Genomic DNA, 19,871 nt, shown 5'->3' on the forward strand with positions numbered 1-19,871 from the left:
AAGGGAAGGGAAGGGAAAGAAAGGAGGAAAGGAAGGAAGGAAGGAAGAGGGAAAGAAACTCATCAGGAAATCCAACCTCTGTATATTTCTATCTAGGGAGATAGAGACAAAGGAAAAATAAATTATCTGAATCACTTTATTGTAGAATTAAAAATGCTTATTAAAACTGATGTCAAGGGCATTCACACTCCAAATCTGTTTCCTTAAGTTATGAACAGGACACCCTCAAACCAAGCTAAAAATAAGACTGTGAGTGGTATAATGACCAGTCAGAAAGCTGTCTTTTGTGGTGGTTACTAACGCCAGACAGAAAAGAGGAGGAGGAGGAGGTGCACAAGACCTAGTGAGTGATTTTGACCTGGATGGAGTTGAAATGTTCCTTCTATCAAAGTGTATATATGTCCTGGGCGTTTGTCCCTGGGCCTCAGACTCTTAAGAAAATGGCGGTTCTAGAATGGATACAACTATTGAAACTCTTATCGGGCGTTGCCTCTTTAGGTCTGGCACTCTAAGGGCTCCTTTGAGCCCAAAACACAATTACTGCAACTGGATGCCTACTTCTGAGCTCTGCTAGGAATGGGTGAGAAGATCCCAGCAGCAGGCCTCTTAAAAGCAAAGTCCACTGTCTTTGTCTACTTCTTCAGCCCGGATCCCTCCTTCTCCTGCCTCCACAGCAGACGCTCTGTCACCAAATCTCAGAAACATACAATCCAGGAAAAGATCCTATTCTCACCAAGCTCTTTATCTTAATTTCCCTCTTTAAAAGAGAAAGATGTTCTAAGCATTATTATATAATGCTTAATTTCCTACAAGGGACTAATAAAGCAGAGAATAAAGAAACTTGCAAGAGAAAGCTACAATTACAGCTTAATGTCCACAAAGATTTAAGAAAGACTTACTGCTAGAGAAAATTTACACAAACATATTTATAGTCCATAAGTTTTATCTCATTTCAAACCAACAGTAGCCAATACCCTAAGAAATATTTGTAAATGATTTCAGAAGGAAAATAAAAGCCACTATGAAATCAGGCAATGGCATTTAAACAAAACTCTTCCATACAACTATGTAAATCAATGGCAGTTTCTTTAAAACAGAATTGAAAGCACACGTAATGCATTTTAATGCAGGAAATACAAAGACATTAATATCTGTAATTCTACTAAATGTCAACGATTCTGGAACCCACTTATTGTGGAGTCAGATATAATGAAATTCCATTTGTAGTGAAGTAGAATGGAAGTTTAAAATTACGTCAATGGAATATAATGCAAAAAGCACAATTCCAGTAATAGTGTCTCACAAAGAAATCTTGATGAAAGGATGATTTCACTGTAAGCCTCCTATACCCCTCAAATAAACATACTAGATTTTAACATCAATATTTTACTAAGTAAATTATAATAAATTCAATATTTAACACTCTAATATATGAAACCATACACAAATCTATTATGAAAGAACAAAATGTGTGTGTTAATATGAAATAAGATGGTATACATATTCTAAGTTGCATCTGGTCATATTTATGAATAGAATACAAAAATGAATTAAACACTTGAAAGTGAAAGAAGGAGTAAGAATTATTTTGAACACACTGATAAAATGAATGAATGTTTCCCTCTGGTGAACATGAGAAACCATCAATTTTCTTTTACTGAATCAAGAAAACATCGGGTGGTGGCTAGCTCATGTTTGTAATCCCAGCACCGTGGGAGACTGAGGCAGGAGGATCACTTGAGCCCAGTAGTTCAAGGCTGCAATGGGCAAAGATGGGTGACAGAGGGAGACCCTGTCTCTAACAACAACAACAACAACAAAAATACCCTCCACTTTCCTTAGCACGCTCTACTTTTGATACCCTACCTTCTCTTCTACTTTTAAAATGGGTTGAAAACTCATTTCTTCTAGGTCCTCATTGCTGAGTCTATCTTTGTCCAATTACTTTGGTCACTTTGGTCCCACATATCATAATGAATAGTGTAAATTCTTCATCATATTATGTATTTGATTTATTTTCTCATTTTTCTTGTTTCAATTATGTGTTTATATGCTGAGAGTGTGGGAAAGGTGGAATTTGTCTCAAAATTATGTGTTTTATTCTTTTATTATACCAATTGAGACATCGATAGTGATTGAATTCTATAAGAACTTGCCAGGTCATGGAAATACTTTCAATTGGAAATATTTAAAGGGAATAGAAAAGTGGCATTCTGTGTTAATTTTTATTCTCTTGGTGATACGGTCTGGTTCTGTGTCCTCAGGAAATCTCATCTGGAATTGTAATCCAAATTGTAATCCCCATGTTTTGGGGGAAGGACCTCCTGGGAGGGGATTAGATCATGAGAGTGGTTCCCCCATGCTGTTCTCATGACAGTGAGTGAGTCTCATGAGGTCTGATGGTTTTACAAGGGGCTTTTCCCCCTCTTCGCTCTGCACTTCTTCCTGACATCATAAAGAAGATTGTGTTTGCTTTCCTTTCTGCCATGATTGTAAGTTTCCTGAGGCCTCCCCAGCCACGCGGAACTGAGTCGATTAAACCTTTTTATGAACTACCCAGTCATGGGCAGTTCTTTACAGCAGTGTGAGAACAGACTAATACACTTGGTATGTATTCTTCATGAATCAAGAAACAGTAAAGTGATTGAAAAGACATTATGAATTAAATAATGAATAAACTCTGCAGTTAACTGTAGAATTATTAGCTAAATATTCTCCTAAGACTGGGAATTAATATTAAATACTTATTTTAAAATTTCTGTTTAGTGATTAGCTAATATAACTGTCAGAGAGATTCCATAAACTTAACGTCTAAATTTAAGTAACTATGTAACATAGTTATCATGATTTCTATGGAGAGAGAAAATCAAATACTATCTGATGGTCTTAATTAGCTTCCTTTTTCACCATGGTGGTGTCATATGCTTTGCTTTTGTATAGCGTCTGGCATCTAGAAGGTTTCACTGTTTCACTACTCTTTCTATGCCTCTTCACTAACCTTTTGAGTATGGTAGCATATAAGGTAGTATATACCTCTACAGTTGGGGTAAAGGGGATCATTTCTTAAAATGAATGACTTAGTTTAATAAAAAATAAGCAAGGATAGAAACAGAATCCCAAGATTTTCTAAATCCCAGACATGCATTTTTGTTCTATATTAATTATTCACTCCAATATGGAAAGTAGCATTTCTTAAAAGTGAAAGCTAATTTGAAAATTGCAGTATTATAACAATATTTAGAGATGAGAAGCCTAGGATTTTTGAAAATTGAATCTATAGATAATCTATAACGTGTTTTTGTTTTGGGTTTTTTAATTGTTACTAGATAGGGACTCGCTCTGTTGCCCAGGCTAGAGTGCAGTTGTGTGATCATGGCTCACTGCAGCCTTAACCTCCCGGGTTCAAGTAATACTCCCACCTCAGCCTCCTGAGTAGCTGGGACCACTGGCGTGTGCCACCACACACAGCTAATTTTTTCATTTTATTTTCGTAGAGGCAGGGATCTCACTATTGTGCCTAGGCTGGTCTTGAACTCCTGACCTCAAGCCATCCTCCTGCCTTGGTCTTTTAACGTGCTGGGATTACAGCTGTGAGCCACCATGCCTAGACAGGAGGGTGTTCTGGATGGCTCAAATACCTTAGTGAGAGAGGGGAGTTGTCATTTTTTGCAAAAATGGATGAACCAGATTAACTTAGAGAAAGTAAAGAGGCAATCTTGTCCAAGTGATGAGCTTTGAAGGTGTGGAGAACCTAGGAAGAATACCAGCAGGGCATATTTTAAATAGCTGTTAAACTCCTAGAATCCTCCCTTAAATTTAAATATTTAATTGGAACATCCTGTTTCAGGAATCCATGATCTTACACCTTTCTTTTATGTCCTGGTAAATTCTGTCTTTAGTTCTTTTTTCTACAGTTGAGTAGAAATTGTAACTGCCTACATCTGACAGTATCATAATGTTAACGATCTTCATATTTTTTTCAATACCTGTAAGTGGGAAGTAAGTGCTCCTTCCTAAAAGTTAGCTCTTCCTTTTCTATTTTTCTCTCATTCAATATTTGCTGTGACCATTCTAGGTGCCAGGCACTGTGCTATGCAGTAAGGATACAGTAGCAACAAAACAGACCTCCGCCCTGATCTCAAAAGTCTTTTCTTGTCCCCCTTTCTCTCAAATTCACTCATAAATAAAAATCCCTCCTTTGCTGAAGGGTCAGCTCCACCTTACTTTTTATTAGTTTCATTCTTAAAATAAGGAGAAGAATATAGGTACTGCATTTCTTGACCTCCAGATGTTTTACTAATTCTAAGTATTTCACCATTTTGCTGGCTGATAACTTCAAGCAAGAGACCATACACATCCAAGGACATGCACGCACATGAGTTATCTGACATATTGTAGAGGCCTTGTGAGTGGTTTTTAAAACATATCTTTTTGCCTGAAATAGGAAGGAGTTTGGTGGTATCTAAAAAGGAACAAAGAAAAATGAAAACAGATGCCAATCAAATCGCCCCATTTGAGTTATCTATATTTTATCCTTAGAATTTACATCTTAAATGGGCATTTTAATCTTACGTAGTGTAATTCTCATCCAAAAAGACCTTCCATCCAGAGAAGTTCTGACTAAGCCAAGAAATATGCATTCCTTATCCAAAGCTTAAATACTGCTCAACTCTTACTGGAATATCCTTAGAGGTGGAAAAATAAAAACTCAAGAAGCAAGATAATTTAAGGTAGCCTTACTTTCTAAGATATTTTATATTTATCTAGGTGATATTAATAATGATAACTTGTATCTGTCCATACTGTGTTTCAGTATTTGTAGAAATTTATATCTTATACAAATATTCATTCATACTATAAAAGGATCAGGGGAAAAAGTACACATAAAATGTTTTAAAAGGCAACACTCTTGGTCTGTCCAAAAAGAGCTGATTCTTCATCCAATTTTTGAGTGCCTACCATATGTCAGACTAGAAGCTGGAGATAAAGCAATAGAAACAATGAAAGGCAAAAAGTCCTAGCATTATATAACGTACTTTACTAATTTATAACTGTTAAAGAGCTAAAGATCTTAGAAGAGGAACTAGTTGATTAAATACCCTTCTAGTTCTCTGCCATAGCAATTGCTCTTGAGATTTATCTGAAACATGATTGGATTGGTCTTCTAACTCGTTATATAACTGAAAATCATAAACAGGACAGATTCATTACATACAGGAATCCACTTTTGACCTCTTCTATGGAATTACGTTCAGAAGAGCCTGAACACAGCCATGTGTTAATTCAAAATAAAAAATATTTATGTATCTCCTCAACTCTGGAGATGAAGATCCTTTTAGAACAGAATTTATATTCCAACAGTCTGGGGAGAAAAACAACAAAGAAGAAAAATAAATAAACAAGGGTATTCAAGATAAACATTTATTTAATTGTTCAAAGAAATTACAACAGGGAGTTGAGTGCCTGACAGAAACTAATTTAAAGTGGCCCTCTGGAAAGGCCTCTCTAAGAGGTGACATTTGACATGAGATTGGAACATTGAGAAGGAGACAGCCATCGGGGATCTAATGGAACAATGCTATGGACAGAGGAACAGCAAGGACAAAGGCCTTGAAATGGAAAAGAAGTCTTTACTGTTGCTGGAAAATAACAGAAAAAGAGAATAATTTGAAATCAAAGAAAAATACAAGAGCTGTCATGAATAGCCTTAAAATCTAATGAATTTAGAAGCAGAGGAAAGATCTAATCTGATTTACTATTTTCAGAGTTCACCTTGCCTATTGCATGGAAAACTGATTGTAAAATGGAAAAGAGAAAAGAAGGGAGAGCAGCTGGGAGGCTGCTGAAGTTGCCTAGGCAAAAAAAGACAGTACTGTGGTCTAGAAGGCAATAAGGACAAAAAGATGCGGATATTTATGGAATAAACTCTGGTGGTGTAGATGACAGACATGCTGATTATTTCAATCTGGAAGGTGAAGGAAAGAGAGAAGTTAATAGTGACTTCTAGATGTCAAATTTGATTCAAGGGGTGAATGACGGTACCATTTTCTGAGTTAGGAAAAGCTGATGGGAGAAGAGTTGAGGAAATGCAGAGTACCTATGTTCAATCCTGGCTTTGAAGGACCTAGGAGACAACTAAGCAAAGACATCAAATAAATAGGTAGTTCTATTACCATCCATAACCAGGATATGGCAACTTAGACCAGCCTATGACCACCTCTAATCACACTAAAACTATGGCCAACAAGCCCAGTTTCTAGATCTTTTAAGTTAAAGCTCCTGTTGCCCATGCTGAAAACACCACTGACTATAAAGTCTTTAAATGATGATTCCATCCTCTTCTGAATACAAATTAAACATTGAATTCCACTTAATGTTTAAAAAGGCACTACTATTGTCATTCTTTTAAAGGTGAGATTATCAGGTTTAAAGAAGTTACATAATTCGCTCAACAGCACTATTTCAACAGCACTCAGCCAGCAAGGTGTGAATCTAGGACTCAAACTCTCGATGTCTAACTTCAAAAGTGCTGCGCTGCTTTGTGCCCACACCGCTGGACTTCTGATGCAGTCAGAGCTCTAGCACTACAGCTCCTGTTAACCAGTAACCTGGCCAATAGGATTTCCATTGCAATCCAGTTTCAAAAAGGGGGCCAACTGGATGATATTCTCTACTCTGGGAGTTACCATAAGCAGAATTACAAGATATTTGATCAACAAATAGGTAAGATACTCCCTCTTTTTGCTTATTTATTTCCTTATGTAAAGAAAAGGTATAACAACAAAACGGTCATTTTTGTAGTACTTCAGTTCCAGCTGTGGCTTTGGGGGATACCCTGGGCCAATTAATGATTAAGTTAATAACTTTATCCCTTTGCCATCACTTGTCATATATCCATTAACTAACCAGGAAAAGCCCTGGGCCTTGATTATTTTTGCTTTAACACTGCACACAACAACAAAGAGAAAAAAAGCACACTCTTACCAATTAATAATTCTAAAAGTGCTACAAACTTTTAAATATGACTCAAAAAATTCACGCATACCTGACACAGTTAAGAATTTATTCATTGCTATCTCCAAGGATTCTTTAAAAAAAATGTTCACAGACTCTTCTGATGTATCAGGATATGGTGCTGAATGTAAATGGTAAATATTGTTTAAATGTTAATCTTTTCATAGGAAACCTCACAAAAAAGGGAAACAAAATCACCTCTACAGCATGTCACTAAAGGAAGCCCTTTGCTTACTAATTTGTGCTCTGTCAGGGTTCAGGTCACATGCTGCCACGGGTAGGTGAACGGGCCACAAAGAAGAACCACCTAGGTCCAAATCTTGGTCTCTACCAGTTCACTGGTTGTTTGACTTTTGGAAGGTTAGTTAACATTTTGTATTTCAGTTTTCTCTTCTGTTAAATGAGATTAATAGTACCCATCTTTGATAAATTAAGGCATGAGACATGCTTACAGCAGTGCTGGCCCATAGTTAAGCATTCCATAGATGTTAACTAGTTTTATTTCACTATTTCTCACCAAGCATATCTGAAAACTTAATACAGTCCTAAACTGTCAAGAAGGAAGGTCAGTGGATAAATTAATTTGCATTAAAGTGAATAATAACAGCACAGCAAACATTTTAGAAAAGAATAGCCTGTGAGGGCAATGTTTTATCCAAAGGAATAAATAAATAAAGATAAAATTTCATATCCTAGGTGAATGAGGAACTTTAGAATAACTTTTTCCTCAGCGCCACTTCTGGTAGCACCACATCAGGAACTCTACAGAGAAAATTGGTCCCTAAAAGTTGAATGAAAAATATTTTATCAAAGCTTGAGAAAGAGAATAAAGAGAATTGAAAAGGTATTTTTGCAGAATTTTAAAACATACCATTATCTACATATAAAGTGTAGATTTATATGTTTATTATATTTTGTAGATTTACAAAAGCAATAAAGATGGGACACACCAATTAACTCTTTCTATGTTACTGGAAATGTATGGCAGAAAAAAAAAAAAAGATAAGGAGGGTGAAGGCATGTTATTCAGCAGGACCAGGACATGGATTCCAAAGTAAACTGCTCCCTTTGTCTAACATTGAACACTTCCTAACAAAGAAATACATAAAAAGTCTGTTAAATACAAAATCTGACATATGCAAAGCCAGTCTAATTTTAAAAGATAAATTATATTAGATAAGGAGAGGGCACATTGGGCTGGAAACACATAAACCTCAAAAATTTAGTCATTTAAATTGTGACACTAAAAAGTTCTGAGCAATTTGTCCACTTAATCTGGAAATATCTTATTACCAGTCATGTTCAGACCCAGCAATTTTTGGTAAGCAATATATCTATATATCTGAAATCAGAGCAGTATGAGGCCCTTGAAGAGTGAAAAAGTTGGTCAAAGGATGGATCCTTGAGTCTCTGGACATCTCCCAAAAAATAAGAAAAAGAAACAAGGTCCATCATTTGACACACATATAATCGTATGAGACGGGCACAGAGAAAAGAATCACGTTTTAGGTTCTCAACATTACAGAACCTTTTAAATGCTTTAGAAATCACAAAACTTCAAAGGCTAGAAATAAATGAAGGAAATTCCATATTTTGAGAAATATGATATCCAGTGCTTCTAACAAGAATTCTTTCTATGAAAAGTACAAAGGACCCCTCCTGATGTGAGTTCAGGAGCTCAGCAAGGAATAAAAGTCTCCTCTGCTAATATTCAGAATTACCGATATTAGCATGTTTCCTTTGTACTAAGCCTTGCTCATGAGTTCACGGAGTCTCGCTCTGTCGCCCGGGCTGGAGTGCAGTGGCGCGATCTCTGCTCACTGCAAGCTCCGCCTCCCGGGTTCACGCCATTCTCCTGCCTCAGCCTCCCGAGTAGCTGGGACTACAGGCGCCACCACCACGCCCAGCTAATTTTTGTATTTTTTTTTTTTCCTAGTAGAGGCGGGGTTTCACCGTGTTAGCCAGGATGGTCTCGATCTCCTGACCTCGTAATTCGTGCGCCTTGGCCTCCCAAACTGCTGGGATTACAGGCGTGAGCCACCGTGCCCGGCCATGAGTTCACTTTTAAAATCTGTTAGGAATAACATCATATGTCCAACTGTGGGTAAGTACACTCTGTCTACTCTAGTTTGGCCAAGTGAACGGAAAGAAAGAAGGGCAGGTGGTACGGAGAGATTTTGATTTCTGTATGTATGTCTGGCTGGTTTTAACCCTTCCTGTTTTTTCCACAGAAGAAGCTCTTCTGGATTTCTTCCGCCTTAAACAGAAATGGTACCACTCGCCTAGACTAGACCTGAGGTAAAAACGGAAGTGGTTTTGGCTTTTTCTGATTGCAAAATTTACCTTCATATGGCTATAGATTTTGTAGAGTTGGTGAAGAGGCAGGCAGTGAGGAAGTTAACTATAGTCTAACCCTGTAGAGCTCAGAGGAAGATCTGTTATCCATAGGTACACAAATTCAAAAATGCTTTCAGTAACGAGATTTAATTATTAGCTGCCTTTTCATTGTGTTGACATGTGCACTGATGGTGCAAAAGTAATAGTCATGGGAAACACTGATGGTGTCAGCACAAATCAAGGCAGGGGTACTAAACCACGCTAGTGGTCAGTTTACTTTTCACCACCACACACTCCCAGAAGAAAAAAACAACTAGTTTCACAGATGAATGTACCTGATGAAGTAGTAACAATGATTAAATTTATTAAATCTTTACCCTTGGGTACATCTTTTTAACATTAATTGTATACTGAAGCATGATGGTTGATTTGAGGAAAAGCATTTGTACAACTGTTTTCAGCTGCAAGCTAAACTAGCCACTTTTTTCGTGGAATACCCTGTGTACTACAAAAGGTATCTGACTATGGATTTTAAGACTCAGTTGTTTGATAAACGTTTTTTAAAAAATGAATAAAGTAACTGTATTTCAAGAAAAATAACAAAATTTGTCAATAACTACATGAACTTACAAAGGAAAATAAAAATTCTGAAAAACTTGTCTCTATTACTGTGAGATTAACAGCTTCTAATATTTAGGGGCTTTTCTGATGAGATCAATAGTGATAAAAATGTGATTAAAAAATATTTTACAAGAAAATCTGTCAACTTGTGGGTGATCTGCATAAGTAGTAAATCAGTATCTTCCAAATGATCTATGAATGATGCTATAACATCACACGTGGGTAAAATTCTTTCTAAGTTCAAGATAGATCAGTGCATTTTAATATAAAAGAGTACAAAAATATCACTGATACGGTGTCAGATACCACGCTGCAGCCAATCATTCTGAAAACTACCATTTACTGAGTTTTGATATAGAATCAAAGAATATTTATAGCTATCTTAAAAGGCACTGAAAGCCTCCTCTTTTTTCCTAACAGCATATCTATGCTTGTTGTTATATATTTCTTAATATGCTTAAACCAAAATAATTTAAACTAAAATAACGTAATAATTTGAATGCAGAGGCAGAAATGAGAATCCAGTTCTCTTCTATTAAACCAGACATGAAGAGTTTTATTTTGGATGTAAAATTATTTTTCATAAAGCTATGTTCTTTTTGTCAACATGCAATTGTTTTATTACTGTTATTTTAAATTAATTAGCAAACATTTTTAAATTTTCCAATTTTAATTTTAATACAAATAGTAGATATACCATAAATCAAAGCTTCGATTATTTTTAAGAGGATAAAGGAATCTTGACACAAAATGTTTCAGAACCCCTGGACTATTTTTTTGATAGTTTTATAGTTTCACTAAATACTTACTATTTGCTACTTGTTTGTAGGAAACTGATGTACATTTTCAGATGCTGCATTTCCTTCTTATGCAATAGTATGTGTATGTTTACTAAACAAATAATTTGTGCCATGTTTGAAAGCTATGTGTCATGGGTCCTAGAAAACAGGAGAACTAAGTATATTAATACAAAACATTTTAAAAACATTATTCATAAATATATGTATATTAATACATAACATTATTAATTAATAACAAATGGTTAAGAGCCACTGGGGGAAAAAACAAAGAAAGGGGGTGGAGCAAACTTCATAACCAATGATGCCTAAAGCCAACTCTGTCATTTATTACAATAACAAATAGTATTAATAATGGTATTTGTATTATTTAGGTTATTTAACCCTTATAACAACTCCATGAAATAGATTCAAACATTATATTGTCATTTTTTAGATGGAAAATTGAATTTCAGAATAGTTAAATGACTTATCCATGTTTAAGGTAATCTCTTTAGGAAGCGCTAGAGGGAAAATTTATTTTCTGTAATTCCAACTACAAATCCGGTGACTTTTCTAGTGTATCAGAATGATAAAATGAATAGTTGCACATTATGTGTTAGGCAAGATTGAAACTTTCTGAAGGTAAAAGGGCCTATAAGAAGTGTCTTGTCTGAAATATTTTCAAAATCCAGTGTTCCCAAGTTTAGAAAAGCAGTTTTCTCTAGAGATTTGTTAGAGTGTTACATGATTTTCTGAAGTAGGTTTTTTTGGTTTTGTTTTTTGGTGGTTTATTTTAATGTAGATTTAATACAAAATAGACACACTAAAAATTTAATACACAAGTAGACACACTAACAATCTTCCCTATCCAGAGTTGTATTAAATAACGTATTCCAAGAATTTTTTTTTTTACTGTAGTAATTAGGGAGAGTCCAAATAAAGACAATCTATATTGAGAGCTTTTCTGGAATCCAATAGACTTTTCACTGAAGGCCATGCTGAAATTGACTCACACTGTGTGTCAAACGTGCCAAATTGTCATCTCTACCCAAGCAGGTGTCAAGGAAAACATATACTTCATAGACTAAGAATAATAACTAACCTTTATGAAATGCTTACTCTGTGCCATATATTTATCTAAACATACTATATGTATTAAAGAAGTTTTTAAAAAATAGTTTATCAACAAAATAAATACATAGTTAACAACGAGATTCCTAGAAAAAATGTTTATTGTATCACATTTGAAGTATGAATAACTACAAATTATTGCAAAAATTTCCATCATGTTGCCTGTTTTAAATCACTTCTCACACAGAGCTACTAACGTAGCTGTTAGCTAATTATAGGACCTTGTGTTTCTTCTTATCTCTGTTACTGACTTGCTGTGTAACCTCGACAGAATTATTCAATCTCTTGGCAATGAGATAAATAGTTTGCCATCTATAATCTCTTAGGTTCTACTCAAAGAAATTTTTAGAATATTTTGCTGTTTTTAAGCAAAACCGGTATGTTACATGCAAAGCAAATATCATTTTTTTAGTTTTATGCTCATAAAATAAGTAAGAGCTAGCATTTACTGATTAGCTGGCAAGCATTTTCACATTTATTATCTAACCTAAACCTATTTTACAAATAGAAGATTTAACTCTGTTGACTCAGGCTTTTGATCTTAGTAAAGTGGTGACTTGGCTATGAATCCAATTCTAGCCTTCTCCCAAGTCCATACGTTTTCTACGATTCAAAGTTACCTCCAAAGCAGCGTACTGTATGTGGAAACTGAAGGTATAAAGAGGTACGTATTAATAAGAGTTTTTATTATAGGCTAAGCTATAAAGTTGAGAAGAAAGAAACACTGCAGTGCAAATTCTAATTAGAACAGAATTCAAACACTTGTGTTTTCAAGTATATAAGCAAATTCCTTCCTTCACAAACACCCTCAACTGAATTTGGTATACCACATGATATTGGAGAAGAGTGTTTCCTTCGGCCAGAGAATGTCATGTTAGGTTGTTAGGTTTAATTCCTTTTTTGAGGCATTTTGAAAATGAACATTTATTGAGGCTATACTAGATGTTTCATGTTTTATATTCAGTGTTTTACATATGCACCATGACAAACCAATGAGACGAGGTAGCTCACTGAAATGACAATTGCACTGCTTCATGTTCTCTTTCAAACTTTCAGCTTCATCCAGTAATTGAAAATTGCATAGAAGGCAATAAGCCAGGAAATTGTGTCAAATATAATACGTAGGCATTTGAAAAAAGATATTTGATGCAGTAAACTCTACTAACTCTATTTCTTCTATAGAATAGGACCTTCTAAGTTACAGGTCACTCAAAAAGGATTACACCTTGGAATTTTAACAGTATAGCTACTGGATGGAATATTATAATTGTCTCATTTATCATTTATTCTTTGGTCCATAGTCCTTTGTCAGGGCAATGAGACTTTTCTAGAAATTCAATTTTTAGATTTTCTTATTCAAAGAGTTTGATAAACAAAATCTAATACCTTAAGAAAACAAAAATCAAGCAGACAACATACTAAATATACAGATTAGGTCCTGTGTGTGCTAGGCTGTAAATGGTACATGTGTACTGGTGCTGCAATTACATACATACGCAAACACACCCTCTCAAAATCTGGGAGATTAGAAAAATTTTGTCTTAACTGAGTTCAACTTCAAATGAAAGTCTTTAAATGTTTTTATGAAGATGCTAAGGTCTTTCATCTTTTCAGAAGGACTTTTGAGATTAACCTTTCTCTGATTCTTAGGTATATCTGTTTGGTTCTTGTTCTTTTCATTCACTGACATTTACACATTGACTATTTTTAAAGAGTTCATTATACAGTATAATAAATACCATTGTATTTCTAGCTTGCTGCAGTAACTTCTGTAAAGTGACTTCAGAAAAGCCAATAAAGAATCAATTAATATTTTCTTATAGCCTAGTGTCCAGTAATCAAAGTTCTAAGAATGTAAGACTAAAATGTGATTAATGCATTTGAATTAATGCATAGTTTTAAGTAATACACATGTGTGTATATGTCTACATAGCAATAAGCAGCATGTGTGTGTGTGTGTGTATTTAAATGAAAAAGAATCTTCAAGACTAAACATTTTATTTTTTGTTCTTCCATAATACCAAATGAATCTCTGGTTATGATAGACTAACATAACTCAGAAATGGATCTATATATTTTTTCCTCAGGGTGTTTTATAAAAGATAAATATATAAAAGTCCAATTTCTAACTCCAAAACAAGCATTGGAATTTTTGCTGGGCATATTTTCCTTCTACAAAATGAGGATAATTATATTAATCTACTGAATAGCTCTGCTACGTAAGTAAATGTGTTAATGCTCACAATGCAGCTACATATTATTATACCAATCTAAACCATCTGACACTCAGGACGCAGCTAAATGAAGAGCCTTGGGAAGGTACACAGTTCGGGGGTCAGTTGAGTGAACTCCATATGCAGAGACATACTTAACATTGCACAAGGTACATTTCCTAAGTGTCAGGCACTAAACAGCTCCTGAGGTTTTCATCATCAGCAATTTGCATAGATTAACTTGTTATTTGAACTAGATTAGGCATGTCACAGAGGCCGATATTATGAATAAGAACCCATTAATAGGCAGTCTTCAATGATATTGTCACGTGTCCAAATAAAAGCCAAATAGCATAAAGTTCCCATATTAAGATCCACACTCAAGATTACTTAGGAGAAAAACATTTTTAAACCCATATTATACATCTTTGACAAGCAAATGTCTTTAGCTTTAACTCACCCTGAAAGTATGTCCCAAATTATCTTTAGACAGTAATTACCTGTGGCTTTTAATAAGGAAAATTTAAGTAACGTTTTGCCTTACTATCTTCCTGAATGTTACATTTGTTAGAATCATCTAGTTTAATTACCATATTTTATTCACAGGAAGAATACTAAAGGAAAAGGAAAATAAAGGGAGGAAGGAAGAAAGGAAGGGAGAAAGAGAAGAAAGGGAGAGAGAGGGAAAAGCTATCCAATTTTTTCACCTTTTTGTTCTAAATGACAGAATTAAATTAGGCCAAAATTGCATACTATAGTCCAAAAGGTTATTGTTAAAACTTACAGCGATTCTTAAAACAGTCACAAAAATGGAAACAGAGCATGGAATAAGTTTCTGAATGTAAAAGAGATAGCATTTCAAAATTCATATCATAAAATAAGTCATCAGACCAATACATCACTATGTCATTTTCAACAATTGTGTCCGAACTTTAGCGTTTGATATTGAAATAGAAAATAAAAAAGGTAACTCCAAAGTTCCTATATGTCCATGTGGGATTGTGAATAATCCATTTTTGTTTTAAAGTGCATACTATTTTAAATTACCCTTAAAAATCTATGTCATATTTCTAAGTACACTGGAGCAAAATTTTTAAAAGCTGCGGAAGTTCCCGGCACACAAGTTGTTTTTGAGGTACTGATACATTTTGAATAATGGAATAGTACTGAGTTGCCAAAGGGAAGAAAAGAAGTGTTACAAAGACTCATCTGAGCTTCACCATGATAAGATAAGATAGGATGGTTGAAGTGGAATGCTCTTGAATGTAGAATCATTTAAATGTGCTCTATCAGTGGGATGTTTGGGACAAGAGATGAATCTAAGATAATTCTATGCTTGGACTGTTAGTCTAGATCCATGGATTGGTGCATGTTAGAGAAAAAAAAACATAACAGTGATTTTATTCATTTATTTAACTCTGCTAAAACTCACCAATGCCTCCCTGTCTCACTCAGACTAAAAGGCAAAATCTTTACAATTAAGGTCAACAATGCTATGTATTCCAGTTTCCCATTTCTCCTCTGAGCCTTCTCACCACGCTCCAAGCTTAGATCCTCAGAGGTCTGCTCCCTGTACAGAGGGTACTTTTCCCCCTGATAACTGCACGAATCACTCCCACGTCACCTTCAAGTGTTTGCCCCAGTGAGATCCTCTCAAAGTGGTCAACCTTTACCAACTATTTAAAACAGCCATCAACCTCCCTCCATTCCTAGAACTCCTAACTGTCCTTACCCCGTTGTATTTGTTTGTCCAGGGCATTTATCATCAACTACATTCTATACAATATAGGTGTTCTTATGTTACTTCATTATATATTCATCATAGTCCTGTCTCCTCATCTCCATCCCAACTAAATATTAGTTCCACAAGAGCAGGAATTTTTTTGTCTGTTTTACTCAGTGTAAACATTCATTCATTTACCACATTCTAATGCATATAGGCCCAACCCCACCAATTTCCTTCACAAATTCTGACCTCTAAATTCAGTCTTAACAATGGGGAAAGCCTAGAATGAGTTTTATTTCTATCTGCTTGGTATATACTAAGCCTGGAAAATCTACTTTTATCTTTCTCTAAACTCTGTCTTGTTTTCTCATTCACTGCAACTGAGCTTCTGCCTAAATTCCTGTTTAGCTCTCGAGTTTCAAGTTGCAACTATAAACAAATTCTAAACCCGAATCGTCTAGATTAGAAGTTAAACCACTTGTGCAACCACTTACAATAATTATTTACAATAATTTCTTCCTGATCTTTTTCACATGGTTTCTAGAAGCTAAATAAGGCCCTACTGCAAACTGGACAGATGATAAGTTGCAACTCTTTAAATTTTTGTTTTGTTTTGTTTTTTTGAGATAGAGTCTCCCTCTGTTGCCCAGGCTGGAGTGCAGTGACACGATCTCGGCTCACTGCAACCTCTGTCTCCAGGGTTCAAGTGATTCTCCTGCCTCAGCCTCCTGAGTAGCTGGGATTACAGGCACATGCCACCACGCCCAGCTAATTTTTGTATTTTTGGTACAGACAAGGTTTCCGCTATGTTGGTTCAGCTGGTCTTCAACTCCTGACCTCAGGTGATCCACCCACCTAGGCCTCCCAAACTGCTGCGATTACAGGAGTGAGCCACCTTGCCCAGCCCCCAGCATCTCTTGATATAGATTCAGTTCATTAGTTTGCATGAAATCCTAGGGTAGAAAAATCTTAAGCTAGACCAGAAATCTGTATACATTAATATGTGAAATATAACGTAAAATAAAATTTATATAAAGTTTATTAATTCTATCACATCTATAATATTTAGTGTTGAATATGTTCATATAAATATTTTGAATATGTTGAAATGCCATGCATTTTATCTGTTATGAATCATTTTTACTAAATGATTAGGTCAGTATATGGCAAACAAGCCAAAAAATTACATATGCAGCACAGAAAAACATTAAAAAAATTAATTCCAGGTTTATGGCCACTATGAGTCCCCTGAAAACTTCTCAGGTAATTTCTAAAGTATTCTTGCGTGTTATAACACAAGATGTTTTAGAACTGTGCAATTGACGGTGATGTGGAAATTCCATGCTAAATATCTAAATATTCTTGCCAAAAATGTGTGAGGATTGTCTCAAACATGTTTTTATTTTAAATCCCAAAAGGGATTTAAAAGCACATTTTTATATATTTAACATTTTCTTGACATTTTAAGAATTCAGAAATTTAAATACAAGTATGCACTCTAAAAACAATAGACTACAATATTAGAATCTTAGAATTGAAAAATGGCTAGACAGTTAACGATGGATCTTAACTTCCTCTCAGTAGAGGTATTCCCTCATAAAGCATCCCTCACTAGTTGTATATCTGATCACTGCATGGTCCTTTCCAGAAGCAAGTTGGTCAAACACGATCCAGCTATTTTTGAACAGCTCAAAATGGTGTGGGGAGAGGGCGAGGAGAGTAGCTGTTTTCTCCATATTATAAAATTCAAACCTGATTGTTTGTCATGTTCTTCTATGAATCCACGTTCAGCCTTTAGAATAGTCTCTCTCTAACATAACGACTCTTCGGAAAATTTGAGGACATTTCTTATGACTGCCTTCCCTAAATCTTTCCTTGTTCAGATGGAAAGGTTTTACTTGGGACATTCCTCTTCTGAAAATCTCAGACTCTTAACCGTTCTGCTCTCCCCTCTCTGAATCTACACGCATTTGTCAATGAAATACCCAATGTGTGTTAACCAACAGACCTATGTGCTTCTATGAGTTTTGTATAAAAGTGAGCTACCCTTTTTTGTCACTGTATTATGCTATATGTACATATTGAACTTGCTGCAATTCAGAGTGGCCTTTCTCTTCCTGTCTTCATATTCATTCCTAAATATATAAAGGATATAACTAATTTCCAGAAGAGCACAAATGGACTTTTTTTTAACATGTGGATATGAATAATAAAAGCAACTTCATGTAGGTGCCATCCATGGTCCAGGCTATAGAGAGCTTTAAAATTTCTGAACTTGTTAGTAACCTGCTTAGCCACCTGTATCAATTTTGGACCACCTGCAGTTCTGATAAGCTTGGATTTTACATTTTCCATCAAGCCATTACCAAGACAGTTGAACATAAGAAAACCACTGTAGAACTGCTAGAGACTTCTTCCCAGATTGATCTTAATCCACTATGCAATATTCTTTGGAAACTATTTTTCAATCAGTTGCAATTGACCTAACATTATGCCTCCATTTCCACATATTATTCACAAGAATATCAGAAAAAAATTTTAGACACTGACTTGCTGAAATGCAGAATCATTTTGATTACATCATTCTCCTATTTTGTCAATTTTAAATGTAGCTAAAGAATTTCCTTGGACTATCATTCTTGCTGAATCAATGCTATTCATACTACAATAGAGTATGCTATAAAAACCACATAAGATTTCAAAGAAAAAGTAAAAAACAAAAAGTCTGGTTATGTTTCTAACTCAATTACAACATCTCAAAATGGTTGATTCATGTCAAAAATTCTTAATAAATTGGCATCGAATTATAAGGAGAAATAGAACTTCTACACAATTAGCGCTTGCCTAGAAAGGTCAGTGCTGGTATAATCGAAAACAGAAAAGTTGAACTTAGCCAGGCAACCCCTTCTTCAGTCATACTCATATCCCATGATTTTCACAGAGGGCTTGCTTCAATGGAGCAACACTGAAAAGAAAACATGGCCTAAAAACTTAATGGAAAGAAACCTTGGAACCATAAAAAAGAAAATTCAGCACAAACAATACCAGAAGTGTTTTAGTTGTTGAAAATGAAGTTATTCTTATGTAAACTTAAATTACTACTACTACAAGCCTACGTTCTAAATTTGTCCTTTGAGAATAGTAATATCTGAAGGCGAATAAAGATCATGTACATTAGGCATTTTTAAATCATAAATCACTATCCAATTTTAAAGTTCCATGAATTTTACATACTTTTAACATTAACAGGTTTAAATCATTTATCCTTGAGCCAACCTCCAAATATATTGTAAATGGTCTATGACAAAGACAATAATGGATACTAGAATGCAGATTATAGCAGTCTATAGTAGATTGTATGTTGTAGTTATTTTGAATAAAATTCCTTATTGTATGTAGCATTTAAGTGGTATCTTGACAGAATGGTAGTATAAACCCTTCCTCCGGAATTCACTTCATCTTGTACCTGGGTCATAGAAATCAGAGTTAATATTACCTTATTTGAAAAGAGAGTAAATAAGAAGGGAGAGGAAAAAAGAGAAATCCTATGCGTGCTCAGGATAATTCTCAGCAACAATTCACTTGATCCCTACACTGCATGTTTTGCGTTTCTACCCCATTCCAAGTGGACATAAGGATTGGTGCCCCGGCCCCTCATTTCTGCCAGCTACCTAATATTATTAAAGTATTATGTCTTATTTAAACACATCTTGTAATTGAGCAAAGTTTAATAGTTGAAAGTAGCATTTTAAAAAATCAGTGGCCAGAGATACTCTCAAAATCACTCTCATAAATTCTATTCATTAAGTCATATTGGCCCCATTTTACCTCTCAGAGAAGTAAAAGCAAAAATAGAAGAAAAAAAGTTATATAGTGAACGTAAGGCCATTTTTATTCCAAGAATTTTAATCAGGGAGTTATTATTATAGAAGGAGCCTGGGATATCTCTTTACTCCTTAAAAAAATAGTACTGCTAAAAATGCAAGATTATAAGAACAAATATCAGAACTATTGACTTAGCTAGAAGTTAACTGGAAGAAGGATAAGTAT

General features: G+C 34.9%; 1 protein-coding gene across 1 annotated transcript in view; it reads right to left on the bottom strand.

Annotated features, from left to right (window-relative positions):
• The window catches only part of LAMA2 (laminin, alpha 2), a 613,484-nt gene that overhangs the window by 591,775 nt on the left and 1,838 nt on the right, over nucleotides 1-19,871 (bottom strand). The gene's annotated exons all lie outside the window — the stretch shown is intronic.

Source organism: Colobus angolensis, unplaced genomic scaffold (assembly GCF_000951035.1).
Source record: "Colobus angolensis palliatus isolate OR3802 unplaced genomic scaffold, Cang.pa_1.0 Scaffold322, whole genome shotgun sequence".
Taxonomy (NCBI): Eukaryota; Metazoa; Chordata; class Mammalia; order Primates; family Cercopithecidae; genus Colobus; species Colobus angolensis.